The sequence below is a fragment of the Gymnodraco acuticeps genome, unplaced genomic scaffold (assembly GCF_902827175.1).
Source record: "Gymnodraco acuticeps unplaced genomic scaffold, fGymAcu1.1, whole genome shotgun sequence".
NCBI lineage: Eukaryota > Metazoa > Chordata > Actinopteri > Perciformes > Bathydraconidae > Gymnodraco > Gymnodraco acuticeps.
The window spans coordinates 243,201-260,186 of record NW_022990145.1 but is presented as its reverse complement, the minus strand read 5'-3'; the positions used below and the strand labels follow the sequence as shown (position 1 = coordinate 260,186).

General features: G+C 39.2%; 1 long non-coding RNA gene across 1 annotated transcript; it reads right to left on the bottom strand.

Annotated features, from left to right (window-relative positions):
• Positions 1-959: 959 nt before the first annotated feature.
• On the bottom strand, positions 960-2,083 carry LOC117546845. Its single transcript, XR_004569083.1, has 3 exons — positions 2,027-2,083; positions 1,775-1,909; positions 960-1,004 (listed from the first exon to the last, which is right to left on the bottom strand). It is a non-coding gene; the product is annotated as an uncharacterized LOC117546845 (long non-coding RNA).
• Positions 2,084-16,986: the final 14,903 nt, after the last annotated feature.

Below are 16,986 nucleotides of genomic sequence, written 5' to 3'. Positions count from 1 at the left end.
TTTAAAAAAGTAATGTCAATCTCTCTAACCCTCTCTCTGCTCTAAAGAGCAATGTCCCGCCACCTAACCACTTCCTGTGCCTCTAATCCTGTATACAGTATTGACTGTAACTTACAAATACTTGCAAATAACATGAAATATAGCAACCATATATTTAAAAAAGTAATGTCAATCTCTCTAACACTCTCTCTGCTGTAGAGTGTTCCGTGAAAAGTTTTGTGAACAGTCTGGACAAGCCAGGACACGTGTGAGAGAAATCATAAAACCCCCTACATCCTCTACAGGCAAATGGCGGGCGAGGGGAGGGGGGAACACACACACACACACACACACACACACACACACACACACACACACACACACACACACACACACACACACACACACACACACACACACACACACACACACACACACACACACACACACTTCCCCCGCCCCTCACCCCTCTCCCGTTCAGGATGTTTCTTTTCAAGTTTTTTGTGAAACTGTTTAAGAAGTATCTGTTTTGCAAAAGAGGTTATTTTCAAAATATCTTATTTAGGTTTTAATAGTGATACCTAAGGGTATTCTCTTTTAGTATATGGATTTGTGAAGTAATGTGTAATTACTTTTATTAACTATAATTGCACAGGATCATTCTAAGAAGAGTGAGAGGGCTAATGAGCCAGCACCATACCTCCTCTATGCATTTTCTTGACCTGTATCTGATCTTGAAAAACTTGACTCTTTTAAAAAAAGTTATTTTTCATCTATCATTTTCAACCATGCAGCAAGAGGTCAAATTTAAGAATAAGTAATAGTTTGTCACGATTTTACGGGGAAATAGTCAGTGCGCAATGTCACATCTTAAAGACAGCTTGAACTGGATAAATGGTTAGTCTTTTTTTCAAAACATACCGTACGTTCTGCATGTTAGTATATCTAGTCAATCGATTTAGACCCTACTGCCCTCAATAGGGAAGTCACGCTTTGGGAAGAGGTGTTTCATTTCACAGATCCACCTTGATTTGTTGCTGTGAGGGGTGAAGGAAGAGGGACCGGGGAGGAAAAGGCAGAAAACATAACTTGTTTTGTAAAACGGACAGCACGTCAGTTTCAAGAAAGACGTTTGCATACATAAAAAGTGTATCTTACAGTTCCTTTTGTGAGCGAATTACACACAAATCTGCAGAGTGTCACTAAAAAGTTGTACACAGGGACTGACATTCTGTATGCCGGTTTCACACGGACACAAAGTCTACTTCATTATCTACTTTTTCAGCTTTTATACACAAAAGTGTATCCTTCAGTAACTTTCTCAGAGAATTTAAGCACGTCAGTTTCAAGAAAGACGACAATAATTAGTAGTTAGACATTTTGGATATCGTTCGTTCTGGCAGTACTATTCCGGTCATTGGGAAACTTTTTGTGACCCATTTAAAACCATTTAAAAGAGAAATTTTCTCTGTCGTTCTTAATGCAAAAACAAATCATCGCTACTCCCTTTGGGTGAAGTCCAGGAATGTTCTCGGGGGGGGAGTGGACACTTGCTGTTACATGGCATAAAGCTTCTGCAGTGTGCCAATAAATGTATAGTTTCCCTAAAGCTCCATACATTTACACATATTGACTAATGACTCAGCACATGAGGGGTAAATACAAAACAAATCTAAATATCACCAATTATTCCAGAATGTGACTAGAATAGAGTCTAGAGAATGGACCCAGGCTTTGTCTTCAGCCACCAACTAAATAGGGGCGTGCTTTATTGAATCACCAGTATGTTACTCACCATTGAAGACAGTGTTGAGGGGGGCAAGCAAAGTGTACTCAGCGGCAGATTGCATGGAAGCAGAAAGGCCTAGCTCAGACACCGTGTCTCCAAAGGTTGACTGGGAACTTCCAACCAGTTCCATCACCTGTTTAGCTTGAGGCACAAAGGGAATTTAAACACCATTAAAAATATGGATTACAGAAAAACAATATATGTATTAATGTAGTAAATCGGGTAATCATTAATAAGGGGAAAATGTGCACGTCTAACCTGAGTCTGGCATGAGCACTTGATCAATAAGGTGGATGACAATGTCCTTCTTGAGCACCATCTTGATGCCATTGACTGTTAAACTCTCGCCATCACAGCCTTGAAATCAAAGTAACGCTTCTAAAAACATATATTTAGAAAAGTAATGTTAGTCATGTCAAGTTATCAAGACTGCTGTGTTTCATCGAAACAGTGTTAAAATCACAAACTTGCCTTTTAGAGAGACATAAAGAAAACGAATTCCTTACAAATTAATGAATATTTTACGCGGTTAAAAAGGTTTGCATCCATTAAAGTGTAACTAAAAGTATCTTAGTAACACAAGAAAAGAGAATAAAGCATTGATGTCAACAAAACAGGATTGCTCCATTGTAGTAATACATGTTTAAGGTTTTGCATACATAAAAAGTATATCTTACAGTTCCTTTGTGAGAGAATTACACACAAATCTGCAGAGTGTCACTAAAAAGTTTTACACAGGGACTGACATTCTGTAGGGGGGTTTCACACGGACACAAAGTACTTTATTATCTACTTTTCAGCTTTTATACACAAAAGTGTATCCTTCAGTAACTTTCTCAGAGAATTTAAGCATAAATCTGCCAAATGTTTCAAAAAACAGCCTTGTTTCACTGAAAATGACTCCCCCCATTCAACGCAATAAACCCCACCCTCCACTCAGCAAATAATCTAAAACGAAGGACCCCACTAAGACGACTGTTGTAAACTAGACATGGAGCTGAGAAAAACCAAGAATCCCCCCGCGAGTTGCAGCCAGGAACAGACTCCGGGACTGCCACCATCATCACTACCATTTTGGACACCCGAATCTTGCAATACTACTGCTGCTGATTTTGCTCCTTGGGCCAAAACGTCTCTGTTTATGGACACAGTGAAATCGGTGTCGGTTGATATTGTGGAGAGGGTGATACATCGGTACAGAGAAGAAATATGCAATGGGTGCCGAGTCAGTCACCCCGGCCAGAGGCAACACGATTTCCTGAATGACATGTCCGATTTTTACTTCAGAAACTATATACACACATTTTCTGAAGGGTAAACAAGAAGCATCAGGCTACCCTTCAGAGGCAGCAACTGTATGGTCAGCTTTTAAACATAAAAGTGTATCTTTCAGTATATTTTTGAGAGAATTAAGCGTAAATCTGTCAAATGTTCAAAACTGCCTTGTTTCACTGAAATAGCCTCAACATCACAAACTGCCATTAAGAGTCAGATGCTTTTACGGAATCTAATAAAACAGAGTATTTTCTACAGATGACTCCTCCCACTCAACGCAATAAGTCCCACCCCACTCAGCAAATCATATAAAACTAAGGACCCCCACTAAGACGACCGTTGAAAAGTAGCCATGAATCTGAGAAAAACCAAGTCTGATGTAGCTCCCCTTATTATCACCAGGATAACGGATATGGGCTTAATGACTGGATGTTACAAAGTAGGGGAGAGGATGTTCCCGATGAAGAGCCCTCCTCTATATCATATCCATGTAAGGTCTTTAGGACAAAAGAGGACCACGATAACATGACATATGAAGAATATCTTTCTTTAAAAGATGGTATTATAGATAACCTTTATAGAAACAGTATATCTCATACCACTAGCCAAGATCGCAAACGACAATTAGCAGAAAAGAAAAGAAAAAGTAAAGAAAAACGAAGAAAAATGAAAAGGAGAAGAAAAATGAAAAGCAAACGCAGAATGCGAATGAAAAGAAAAGGACGGAAAACCAAAAAGACAAAACGAAGGAAGGTGAAAAGAAAAAGGAACAAAGTGAAGAAATGTAATGGTGTTGTTGAGTCATTACCGGATCATAATAATCTTATAGATCATCTACCGCTAACCGACTGCTGCGAATGTGTTGAACAAATACCAAAAGCAATGGCAGAGCTTTGCTTCAATATAATGAGAGAAAAAGCACGATACTGTGGAATTGCCCAAATTGGCGACAGTGCCAGAACATGCATTAAAAGACTGTTGAAGGATCTCTATTCTAGTATCGGTTGTCATTACATCGAAGGATATGCCAAAACGTGTGACGACATAGACAAAGCTTTTGAAGACAATTATATGGTACCTGTCCTTACAGCTAAACAAATCCTACGCCAGGTATTCAACAGACCACAAGAAGCACAAGAAGCCCCAGAAAGGATTACATTCAGAGCTAATAACGGTGAAACCGAAGAAGAAGCAAAGCAGATTATAATCGTTGCGGGTGAAAGGATAGAGAATTTGCATGTGATGTTAATGCATTTATCTGATATAAAAAATGCAGGCTTCACCTATAGGTTGAGGCTGCTGTGCATTCATGGACAATTCAGCCATGGCAGCTGGATTGTCCATGAATGCACAGCAGCCTCAACCTATAGGTGAAGCCTGCAGCAAGGATGATAGAAAACCCACAGGAGTCACTCTGTCCATGCTCCCTGGGGCATCTGATAATTTGTCCAACGTGTCATTACAACGAAACTCTTTTGACCTGTCCATATAGATGCGTAAAGCACGAACTGGACACAGCAAATTCGGCCGCTGTTCCTCAGAGGAACACAGCGGCGGAGGAAATGCCACAATGTCAATTGGGGTACATGAGCCAACCACCTTAGGTATAAAGGCAGGGTAGGGCTTCAGCAACACTCTCGTTCCCCCCAGGGCAAACTGAGTGCAGCTTAAGTTTATCGCACAGGCAATAAGGCTGTAAAACTCCTGAGCTCTGTAAAGTGTTTTCACTTATCTTTTTATGTCTTGAGTATATTGTATGTTGCATTATTGGAGAAGCTTAGGATGTTCATTGCCTAAACAACGCTGTTGTGCATACAGTATGTCAATACAACTTGGTATGTTGAATTGAAACTTGTGTATATGTTGTCCAACAGTATAATCAACCAGTGCTGCTATAAGCTGCCATCACGTCTCCCCCTGCCACGGAGCGTCAGGGCATTGGAGATGATGGACAACCTGAATGCCTCTAAATCCATCTGCCCAAAATGCTATGCGAGATGAGGCTCAAGCCACACCTGCAGGAAAAAAGTGCATAATAAATAAATCACTAAAAGTCAATATCACTCTGTTATTGCCACTTCTGTTAACAAGGTTACCATTGAATGTCTTAACTTTTAAAAAATGGTTTAAAGGAGTATGTATGAGGAATTATCAGAATACCTTTATTCGTCCCACAGAGAGGAAATGCATATTTGTTACAGCAAGTGAAGAGTCAAATATAGTGGAGGAAATAAGTATTTGATCCCTTGTAGATTTTGTAAGTGTACCCACTTACAAATAAATTACTGGTTTATTTTAACAATGAGAGTAAGAATATCAAAAAAAGAAAATCCAGAAATTGACATTATATAAAAGATAAAAATTGATTTTCATTAAACTGTGGGAAATAAGTATTTGATCCCCTTGCAAAGCATGTCTTAGTACTTGGTGGAGAAACCCTTGTTGGTCAGCACAGAGGTCAGATGCTTCTTGTATTTGGTCACCAGGTTTGTGCACATCTCAGGTCCATATGGTCAAGAAAATGACTCCATTTGTGGTGGAGCAAAAATCAATATGGTGCCTCAGTAAAACCAACTCTTTTTAGACGCCTAATGGTGGTTAGAAAACCGAAAAAGCCGTAATCTTTGCCCATTCTTTAGTGCACATACTGAGGGTCGGGGTGACGGACTGTAGGCTGTGTGGCAGCCTGTTGAAGATTTATTATAAATGTTTCGTTTACAATACTATTACTATATATGAGAGCAAAAAATAAAACACATTTTCATTTTGTAATGGTTGTTTAATTGAAAACACAACATTCAACACACTTTCATAAAAAAACACATTACATTTTACCAAGTTAATGTCGTAGTGCATACAAGGTAATAGACTTAACGATTTGCACTGCTGCTTCTCTCCGCGTTTCATTGACAGTGATCGGTTTATCGTTCAATTCACATTGCCCAAGTAGATGTTTAGGGGTCTCTTGGAAGTAAACAAATGCATTTTTTATATCAGATAAATGCATTAACATCACATGCAAATTCTCTATCCTTTTACCCGCAACGATTATAATCTGCTTTGCTTCTTCTTCGGTTTCACCGTTATTAGCTCTGAATGTAATCCTTGCTGGGGCTTCTTGTGCTTCTTGTGGTCTGTTGAATACCTGGCGTAGGATTTGTTTAGCTGTAAGGACAGGTACCATATAATTGTCTTCAAAAGCTTTGTCTATGTCGTCACACGTTTTGGCATATCCTTCGATGTAATGACAACCGACACTAGAATAGAGATCCTTCAACAGTCTTTTAATGCATGTTCTGGCACTGTCGCCAATTTGGGCAATTCCACAGTATCGTGCTTTTTCTCTCATTATATTGAAGCAAAGCTCTGCCATTGCTTTTGGTATTTGTTCAACACATTCGCAGCAGTCGGTTAGCGGTAGATGATCTATAAGATTATTATGATCCGGTAATGACTCAACAACACCATTACATTTCTTCACTTTGTTCCTTTTTCTTTTCACCTTCCTTCGTTTTGTCTTTTTGGTTTTCCGTCCTTTTCTTTTCATTCGCATTCTGCGTTTGCTTTTCATTTTTCTTCTCCTTTTCATTTTTCTTCGTTTTTCTTTACTTTTTATTTTCTTTTCTGCTAATTGTCGTTTGCGATCTTGGCTAGTGGTATGAGATATACTGTTTCTATAAAGGTTATCTATAATACCATCTTTTAAAGAAAGATATTCTTCATATGTCATGTTATCGTGGTCCTCTTTTGTCCTAAAGACCTTACATGGATATGATATAGAGGAGGGCTCTTCTTCGGGAACATCCTCTCCCCTACTTTGTAACATCCAGTCATTAAGCCCATATCCGTTATCCTGGTGATAATAAGGGGAGGCTACATCAGACTTGGTTTTTCTCAGATTCATGGCTACTTTTCAATGGTCGTCTTAGTGGGGGTCCTTCGTTTTATATGATTTGCTGAGTGGGGTGGGACTTATTGCGTTGAGTGGGAGGAGTCATCTGTAGAAAATACTCTGTTTTATTAGATTCCGTAAAAGCATCTGACTCTTAATGGCAGTTTGTGATTTTGAGGTTATTTCAGTGAAACAAGGCAGTTTTGAACATTTGACAGATTTACGCTTAATTCTCTCGAAAATATACTGAAAGATACACTTTTATGTTTAAAAGCTGACCACTACCATGAAAGCACTCTGCTTTATTAGATTGATTAGATTGATTTTGAGGCTATTTCAGTGAAACAAGGCTGTTTTTTAAACATTTGGCAGATTTATGCTTAAATTCTCTGAGAAAGTTACTGAAGGATACACTTTTGTGTATAAAAGCTGAAAAGTAGATAATGAAGTAGTTTGTGTCCGTAGATTTAATTAAGAATCTGACTCTTAATGGTCCTCTCTAAATTTGAGATATTGTACATTTTGTTTTCTCAGTACATTAAATAAATAAGAATACATTTGAATAAAAATGTCTACAAACTAGAGAAAGAGACTGCATCTTTATTTCAACTTACTGGATTGCCACTTGAAAGGTTGTGGTTACTGTGATTCATGTTTGTCAAAGAATCTGATCATACAGATGAATAACGGTTTTGAATGTTTCTCCTCTCTCTCACTATGTCTCATGGTGTGAAAACTCAGATCGAATGACTGTAAATTCAGTTGGTCTCTACAGTGCAAGTATGTTTACAGTTGCTGCCTCTGAAGGGTAGCCTGATGCTTCTTGTTTACCCTTCAAAAAATGTGTGTATATAGTTTCTGAAGTAAAAATCGGACATGTCATTCAGGAAATCGTGTTGCCTCTGGCCGGGGTGACTGACACGGCACCCATTGCATATTTCTTCTCTGTACCGATGTATCACCCTCTCCACAATATCAACCGACACCGATTTCACTGTGTCCATAAACAGAGACGTTTTGGCCCCAGGAGCAAAATCAGCAGCAGTAGTATTGCAAGATTCGGGTGTCCAAAATGGTAGTGATGATGGTGGCAGTCTAGGAGTCTGTTCCTGGCTGCAACTCGCGGGGGGAGTCTTGGTTTTTCTCAGCTCCATGTCTAGTTTACAACGGTCGTCTTAGTGGGGTCCTTCGTTTTAGATGATTTGCTGAGTGGAGGGTGGGGTTTATTGCGTTGAATGGGGGGAGTCATTTTCAGTGAAACATTTGGCTGTTTTTTGAAACATTTGGCAGATTTATGCTTAAATTCTCTGAGAAAGTTACTGAAGGATACACTTTTGTGTATAAAAGCTGAAAAAGTAGATAATGAAGTACTTTGTGTCCGTGTGAAACCCCCCTACAGAATGTCAGTCCCTGTGTAAAACTTTTTAGTGACACTCTGCAGATTTGTGTGTAATTCTCTCACAAAGGAACTGTAAGATACACTTTTTATGTATGCAAAACCTTAAACATTTATTGTCTTGATAACTTGACATGACTAACATTACTTTTCTAAAATATATGTTTTTTAGAAGCGTTACTTTGATTTCAAGGCTGTGATTGTTACGGTGGCTGTTACGGTGTGCAGGAAGCAGGACCCAAATGCAGATTAGAGTAACAATAATTCCTTTATTTCAAGGCTAGATATAGGCTACACAAAGACAGCACGGAACACTCACCGATGAACTGGTCATAACACAAGACAACCCGACAAAGAGAGACAGAAAACCCAGAACTTAAATACACCCAGGACTAATCACATAAACACGAGACAGGTGAGGAGGGAGCAGAAAACACAGAGGTACCAGGTGAACACAATCGGGTAATCGGGGAGGGAAACAGACAGAAAGCAAACAGGCAGGAAACGGGGGTGAACACTTTACAAAATAAAACAGGAAACCCAAAGATAGAAAAAGACAAGAAAAACACCAACACAGACAGATCCTAACAGTGATGGCGAAAGTTTAACAGTCAATGGCATCAAGATGGTGCTCAAGAAGGACATTGTCATCCACCTTATTGATCAAGTGCTCATGCCAGACTCAGGTTAGACTTGCACATTTTCCCCTTATTAATGATTACCCGATTTACTACATTAATACATATATTGTTTTTCTGTAATCCATATTTTTAATGGTGTTTAAATTCCCTTTGTGCCTCAAGCTAAACAGGTGATGGAACTGGTTGGAAGTTCCCAGTCAACCTTTGGAGACATGGTGTCTGAGCTAGGCCTTTCTGCTTCCATGCAATCTGCCGCTGAGTACACTTTGCTTGCCCCCCTCAACACTGTCTTCAATGGTGAGTAACATACTGGTGATTCAATAAAGCACGCCCCTATTTAGTTGGTGGCTGAAGACAAAGCCTGGGTCCATTCTCTAGACTCTATTCTAGTCACATTCTGGAATAATTGGTGATATTTAGATTTGTTTTGTATTTACCCCTCATGTGCTGAGTCATTAGTCAATATGTGTAAATGTATGGAGCTTTAGGGAAACTATACATTTATTGGCACACTGCAAAAGCTTTATGCCATGTAACAGCAAGTGTCCACTCCCCCCGAGAATATTCCTGGACTTCACCCAAAGGGAGTAGAGATGATTTGTTTTTGCATTAAGAACGACAGAGAACATTTCTCTTTTAAATGGTTTAAAATGGGTCCCAAAAAGTTTCCCAATGACCGGAATAGTACTGCCAGAACGCACGATATCCAAAATGTCTAACTACTAATTATTGTCGTCTTTCTTGAAACTGACGTGCTTAAATTCTCTGAGAAAGTTACTGAAAGATACACTTTTGTGTATAAAAGCTGAAAAAGTAGATAATGAAGTAGACTTTGTGTCCGTGTGAAACCCCCATACAGAATGTCAGTCCCTGTGTACAACTTTTTAGTGACACTCTGCAGATTTGTGTGTAATTCTCTCACAAAAGGAACTGTAAGATACACTTTTTATGTATGCAAACGTCTTTCTTGAAACTGACGTGCTGTCCGTTTTACAAAACAAGTTATGTTTTCTGCTTCTTCATCCTCTGAATTTTCCCTCCCCCGTCCCTCTTCCTTCACCCCTCAAAGCAACAAATCAAGGTGGATCTGTGAAATGAAACACCTCTTCCCAAAGCGTGACTTCCCTATTGAGGGCAGTAGGGTCTAAATCGATTGACCAGATATACTAACATGCAGAACGTACGGTATGTTTTGAAAAAAAGACTAACCATTTATCCAGTTCAAGCTGTCTTTAAGATGTGACATTGCGCACTGACTATTTCCCCGTAAAATCGTGACAAACTATTACTTATTCTTAAATTTGACCTCTTGCTGCATGGTTGAAAATGATAGATGAAAAATAACTTTTTTTAAAAGAGTCAAGTTTTTCAAGATCAGATACAGGTCAAGAAAATGCATAGAGGAGGTATGGTGCTGGCTCATTAGCCCTCTCACTCTTCTTAGAATGATCCTGTGCAATTATATTTAATAAAAGTAATTACACATTAGTTCACAAATCCATATACTAAAAGAGAATACCCTTAGGTATCACTATTAAAACCTAAATAAGATCTTTTGAAAATAACCTCTTTTGCAAAACAGATACTTCTTAAACAGTTTCACAAAAAACTTGAAAAGAAACATCCTGAACAGGTGAGGGGCGGGGGAAGTGTGTGTGTGTGTGTGTGTGTGTGTGTGTGTGTGTGTGTGTGTTCCCCCCTCCCCTCGCCCGCCATTTGCCTGTAGAGGATGTAGGGGGTTTTATGATTTCTCTCACACGTGTCCTGGCTTGTCCAGACTGTTCACAAAACTTTTCACGGAACACTCTACAGCAGAGAGAGGGTTAGAGAGATTGACATTACTTTTTTAAATATATGGTTGCTATATTTCATGTTATTTGCAAGTATTTATAAGTTACAGTCAATACTGTATACAGGATTAGGGGCACAGGAAGTGGTTAGGTGACGGGACATTGCTCTTTAGAGCAGAGAGAGGGTTAGAGAGATTGACATTACTTTTTAAAAATATATGGTTGCTATATTTCATGTTATTTGCAAGTATTTGTAAGTTACAGTCAATACTGTATACAGGATTAGGGGCACAGGAAGTGGTTAAGTGGCGGGACATTGATCCTATGCATACTATGTGATTCATTTTAAAATTATTATTTTGTAAAACCGGTAGGGGGCAGCATTTTATTTTCTCATGGTTGCTAAAATTCATGTTATTTTATTTTGAAAACCGGAAGCGGGGGCGACCGGTAGGGGCAGCATTTTTATTTTTATCATTTTTAAATCATTTCTAAATTTTATTTTGAAAACCGGAAGTGGGGTCGGGACATCCGCCGAAAGGGGCGGGGCTTATGCGGACATGACTTCCGTTGGAGGGGGCGGGACTTCCGGTGGAAGTGGGCGGGGCTTGTGGAGGCGGGACTTCCGGCGGAAGGGGGCGGGAATTAGAGGTGTGACCTGTCACTTTCTATTCATACTAATGAGACGAGACTGGTATGAGTACAACTCCCCCCTTTGGAGAAAGAAAAAAGTCGGGGCCCCCCAACACAAATAGTCAGGCTCAGTGGCGGCGCCAGAGATTTATTTTGGGGGTGCTGTGGGGTAGCTTGACGTTTCATAGAGGGTGCTCAAACATTTAGGGTTTCCCATTAATGTACCGGGCGCTACAGTGGAATTTTCTACTGCAACATTCCCCACACGCATATACACAGTGTTCCCGCAACTGTTACAATGAAGGCTCGATAATCAGCTCACGGCATATAGGTGTAAGCAGGGTTAAAGTGCTATTTTTATAGGTGGTGTGTGGACCTCACATAGGGGGGTCCGGGGGCAAGTTCCCGCGGGAAGACTTTTAAATATTGAAGTTAAAAGCATCAATCTGGTGCACTTTGAGACACATTTTTTACTGTCATATAGTATTTCATACCTGTTTTTAATGTATTCTCTTATTTTTTTATAACTATAATCAGTACTCAAGTTGTAAAAAAAAATCAGGGGGGATGGTGGATTTTATCATATGGGGACATCATTTGTGCTGATAACCCGCCGAGGGTGGGAGACCAACCAGCATAAAGATAATTATTATACTCCTAAAACAACATGCATGTTATGGATGTTCAGATCAGTTCAGGGACTACAGATGAAAAATAGCCTCTTGGCTAACTCTGGCACGTTTACAGAAATGTTCATTAATGTGCACTGTCCCTGTTAAATAAATAAATAAATAGATACTCCTGTCATTGCTCTTGACCAAGGCACCTCAGAATTAGAGTCGGTCCCCGGGCTGCCATGGCACCACTAACATTTAGGGTCAAATGCAGAGGACAATTAGTGCAAAATATTTTTTTCACTTTAATTTAAAGGGGGGGAGGGGATACAAAAATGTGGTTATAATGGAAGTCTATGGTACAAATCTTGTAGGTTAACAGTCCCTCATTTATTATTCAGATGGATCAACTGATTATACTAATAATAAAGTCAAAATCGTTTTTAGAATATTGAATTATAGTGTATTTTTTCAAAAAAGCAGTTACTGGTATACGATCAAAACTGGTATCTAAAGGGTTACATTTGTATCGTAATTAATTAAATCATTATGTAAATTAAACACTTCATAAAAAATTTGAGGAAAAAAATCAGAAAAATATTGATCCGTCATCATTTTATTGCAGTTCAAATACAAATATTTGATGTTAACATTCCCAATGTTACTTTTTTTAACAGGGCATTAAGTGCAAATTCAAATTGTTTACAAAATATGAAAATATATTAAAAGATTATACAGATAATACAAAATAGGACCAATGTTGTCAATGGCTGCCTACTCCACTCTCCCCCATCTCATAGAAGTTTCCAAAGATTTTCATAATCATGCTTTTTGGTCTCCATTTTTCTGGCTCTTGCTTTCGGATTGTTAGCTAAACAATGGCTTTGAAGCCAAGTCTTGACATACCTCTGGTCTGAACTTGTTCAGTGGAGGGCCAACACACTTGATGAAAAGCAAGGCTGACATGCTTTTTACCTCTAGGGAGCTTCTACTTGTGGTTAAAATGTTCATCTGACTAAACCCACGTTCACACTCAGCTGTGGAGATGACCAGAGTGTTCATTGCTTGAAGGAGGGGTTTCAGCTCTTCTGGTGCTGGTGGTATCATTTCATCAACAGTTTTGAGTCTTACCAGCTAGCTAACACGAGAGAAAAACGTAGCTAAACTCCAAACTAAGTTATTATTGCTGCTTATGTCCATAGATTCCACCTTTGGTGACTAAAGTAGTGAGTAATGACTAAGATTACTGACTCTTGACTTACCTGAAATGTTATTTTTAGTATTTTTAAATATGAAGTCCCTCAGATCGCGTTGTCCTCCTGTTGCTTGGCCATTGTGATGACCGTTACCTGCGCTTCTGGCATCGATCAAACAGGCGCATCAGGGCGCTCTGGCGCCCTCTAGGGCACTCGCATAGTATAGCGTTAGTGACTTGGTAAAAATGTCATTGCGTGTGTGCGTGCTCTCTCGCCCACAGTATTTTACTCAAAATGCGCATAATTAATGTTGAAATAGCAGTAATACCAGTGCCACGTTCATTGATAAAATCACATAAGGGATGGAAAGGGGGAATGGCAGTTTTAGAAGGGGGATGATTTTGACCGTTTTTATTTCAGGGGGGATGCCATCCCCCCTCAACTCGAGTACTGACTATAATGATCATATAAACGTGTGCCTCGGAAATAATTGTTTACATTAATGGTGACCAAAACGTTTGAGACCCACTGAGATAAAACGGAGAGAGTCCTTTAGCTTACTGAGTCTCTCAGTCTGACAGGAGAGGACTCTCCTCCACTTTGTTGTTGAAAAAACTCCTTATATCCGTTAGCGTAGCTCGCTAGCACCAGAAGCTAACAACTACGATCTCCGGTACCGGTGCGCTCTCTCTCTCTCGCGCACACACACACACAGAGCCGAGCTTTAATGGAACACAGAGACCCAGACGTAATAGTATTGTATTATATTATTTTCGAATCAATAATTTTTCAAAATATGATTTTGTTTTTTTTAAATAACCATTTTTCCTCCTGGTCTCTCGCGCCCCCCCTGTCATGCCTCTGCGCCCCCCCCTTTCACGACACTGTGTCTCAGGGGATCTTAATATTTAAGAACCTGAATGTGTTATACCAGATTAACGGAAATATTCTCAGCTAACTGACGATACAAACCATTTTTGACCAAAACACAAGTCTCATAAGAAGCATCTAAATGACCCCTTAGCGAAAAATGCTAAAGGACATTGGCACAGAACTCAAGATAAAAGTACCCTTATTACTTATCGTAGCTACACATAAAATATATCCGATTAAAGCTGAGGTTCCACAGATTATTTAGGTATATAGTATCATCACTGAGTGATCCGAACTCGCGACAGGGGAGCTTCTAGGGAGATCGTCTCACCGTAGCTGTCAATCTGATCAAAAGACATGTTCAATGGCATTACAACGAGAAAAAACGCGGCTGAATCAGTTAATCCATAGGTTTTTAACGTCTCTGTATAAAAAAATTATTTCATTTATAATCCATAATTCCATTTTAATGTCAAAATCGCAGAGCAAAAGTTAGCTGCTAATGGTAGCCACCAGAGTGGCTGCTGCTTCCGGTCTTGGCTATGCAGCAGTCTAACACACACACATGACCAAATAAGGACTAGGTGGGAGTTCCCCTCGATTCCATTGGCTCTGACGGTCAGAAAGAGATGTCACATGTCAAAATCCAGCAAGGGGGGCCAGAGATATGGAAAATCCACCCAAATGGCCCCAGAAGAGGTATATTTTTGCTAAATCCGTCTAAAAAGGTCAAATATCACTTGTTTTGCATCAATATTCTTACAGGGTACTTATTATATGTTGTACTTTGGATTCCTAAAGCTTTTAGTCTACTAACCCATCAACCAAGGTTAGTATTTACTATAAGTACAAAATATATTTTGGACGGACACTATAATTTACAGTTTTTACCATGTTCAATCTGAATTTTCTTTAAAATAAAAAACATCTATATTTATTCTGACTTTTCTGCATCCAACTCACAGGTTTATCATTACTTTGAGAAAAAAGATTATTAATGTAACCCTTTCAGAAGGGAATATATGGTCATTTGTTCTGGGAATGTCATTTTCGAGCCTGAAACCTGAAAAACACATTGTAAGACTTTTTCCTGTAAAATAACAGTAAAGAGCTGGCAGCAGAGACGCCAGCCCTTTACTGTTATTTTTACGGTATCTAACTATGAAATTATTTGACAGCCTATTACTGTAAAAGAAGATTACAGTACATTTCTGTATTTTTTTTAATTTATGGTAAAGAGCTGGCAGCTGAGACGCCAGCCATTTACTGTTATTTTTACGGTATCTAACTGTGAAATTATTTGACAGCCTATTACTGTAAAAGAAGATTGCAGTACATTTCTGTATTTTTATTTATTTACGGTAAAGAGCTGGCAGCAGAGACGCCAGCCATTTACTGTTATGTCTACGGCGGCCATACTGTAAAACGACTTGACAGCCTATTGCTGTAAAAGAGAAATACATTATCTTTCCTTTGTTTACATTTATAGAAAAAGTATTGGCATCACAGACCCCAGAAGTTTATTGTAATGTTACAGTATCCATACTGTTGAACAATTGTTCAAACTAATTAGCAGTTCAAATAAACATTGATTTATATCCATCAAAAAACATTTTATTTAAAAGGACAGTGTCAACATAAATAATGCTTTTCCAAAATACAAACATTTTGGACAATCCAGAGAAACAAGAGATAAACATAGCAACATAAAATCTGATAATAGCCTGGGAGAGCTTGCATTAAACAATGTGTCTTAATACTCAAGATAAAATAATATGAACAAATAATAAATGATACAAAGAATTCTGTGATGTAAACCACTTAAAAGATATTGCCCTCAAACATCACACGGCCCTCAAGGGAGATCATCCATCTTTCAATAGTGACTTGTCCTGTTCCACCTGAAACTTAATGTCAGAGCAAAAATCTTAATTCATCTTACCTTATCCAAGCATTATGTACAATAATAGAGCAATGACTTGTATGCAGTGGCGGCTGGTGGAAAATATTTTTGGTGGGGCTGTTGATATAGTGAGTAAAAAAAATTATTTGGGGAGAAATGACCCCTTAAATTAGGACTTCTGGTGATGTAATGGCGCGTTTCCAGTGCAGCGCGGAGCTCGCTTTAATGCTGCATTCAGACCGGACGCGATGCGAATATTCGCTTTGCTCTAAACGCTCCTATCGCATCGCTCTAGTTTCACCGCGGCTGCCAGCTGTGTTTACTCGCATCATTCAAACAAGACACGCTGGTTCGGGAGCTACAACTACAACAAAATGAATATATTTTACCGTGATTAAATTGTAATACACGTTTCTAAATGATGCCGACGTAACAACATACTGATACCGGTTAGTAAAAACCATGAATTAATGCTTTGACAAGTCTGCAGACAGACAGCAGGCGAAACACCTTTTAGAATGCTTGGCTAAGCTAACGTTATATATGCTCCGACCGTCCACACTCACAACAACGGCCTATACAGACATAAATAAACCAGTGACTGTATTCTCCATGACACAGACAGTCTGTGGTTTGTACTTGTTTAACTTTTGTCTAGTTTCTGAACAGATCGTATCTGTCCCCGGCTGTTTGAAGAGCAAGCATGGGAAACAAAAGATAGCATTTACCTGTTTGCATCCAGCTAGCCATGCCTTTCTGGTGTACCAGCTACGTGAGAAGCCTCGTTGATACGTTTTGTCTTTTTCACGAGCTTGCTGTGATATATACAAATCGGGTTGGTCCGGTCCAAGGTCTTTAAGTATCAATTTATCTCCCAAACTTCTCCTTTAGAAAGGATTAGAGAGTAGCTCTTGCACGGAATTGGGCGGGGACCGAGGTCCGGCGACTCCACCTGCACACCATTCTCATCCAAATACTGCGTCACCTTGGTCACTCACGAGTCTA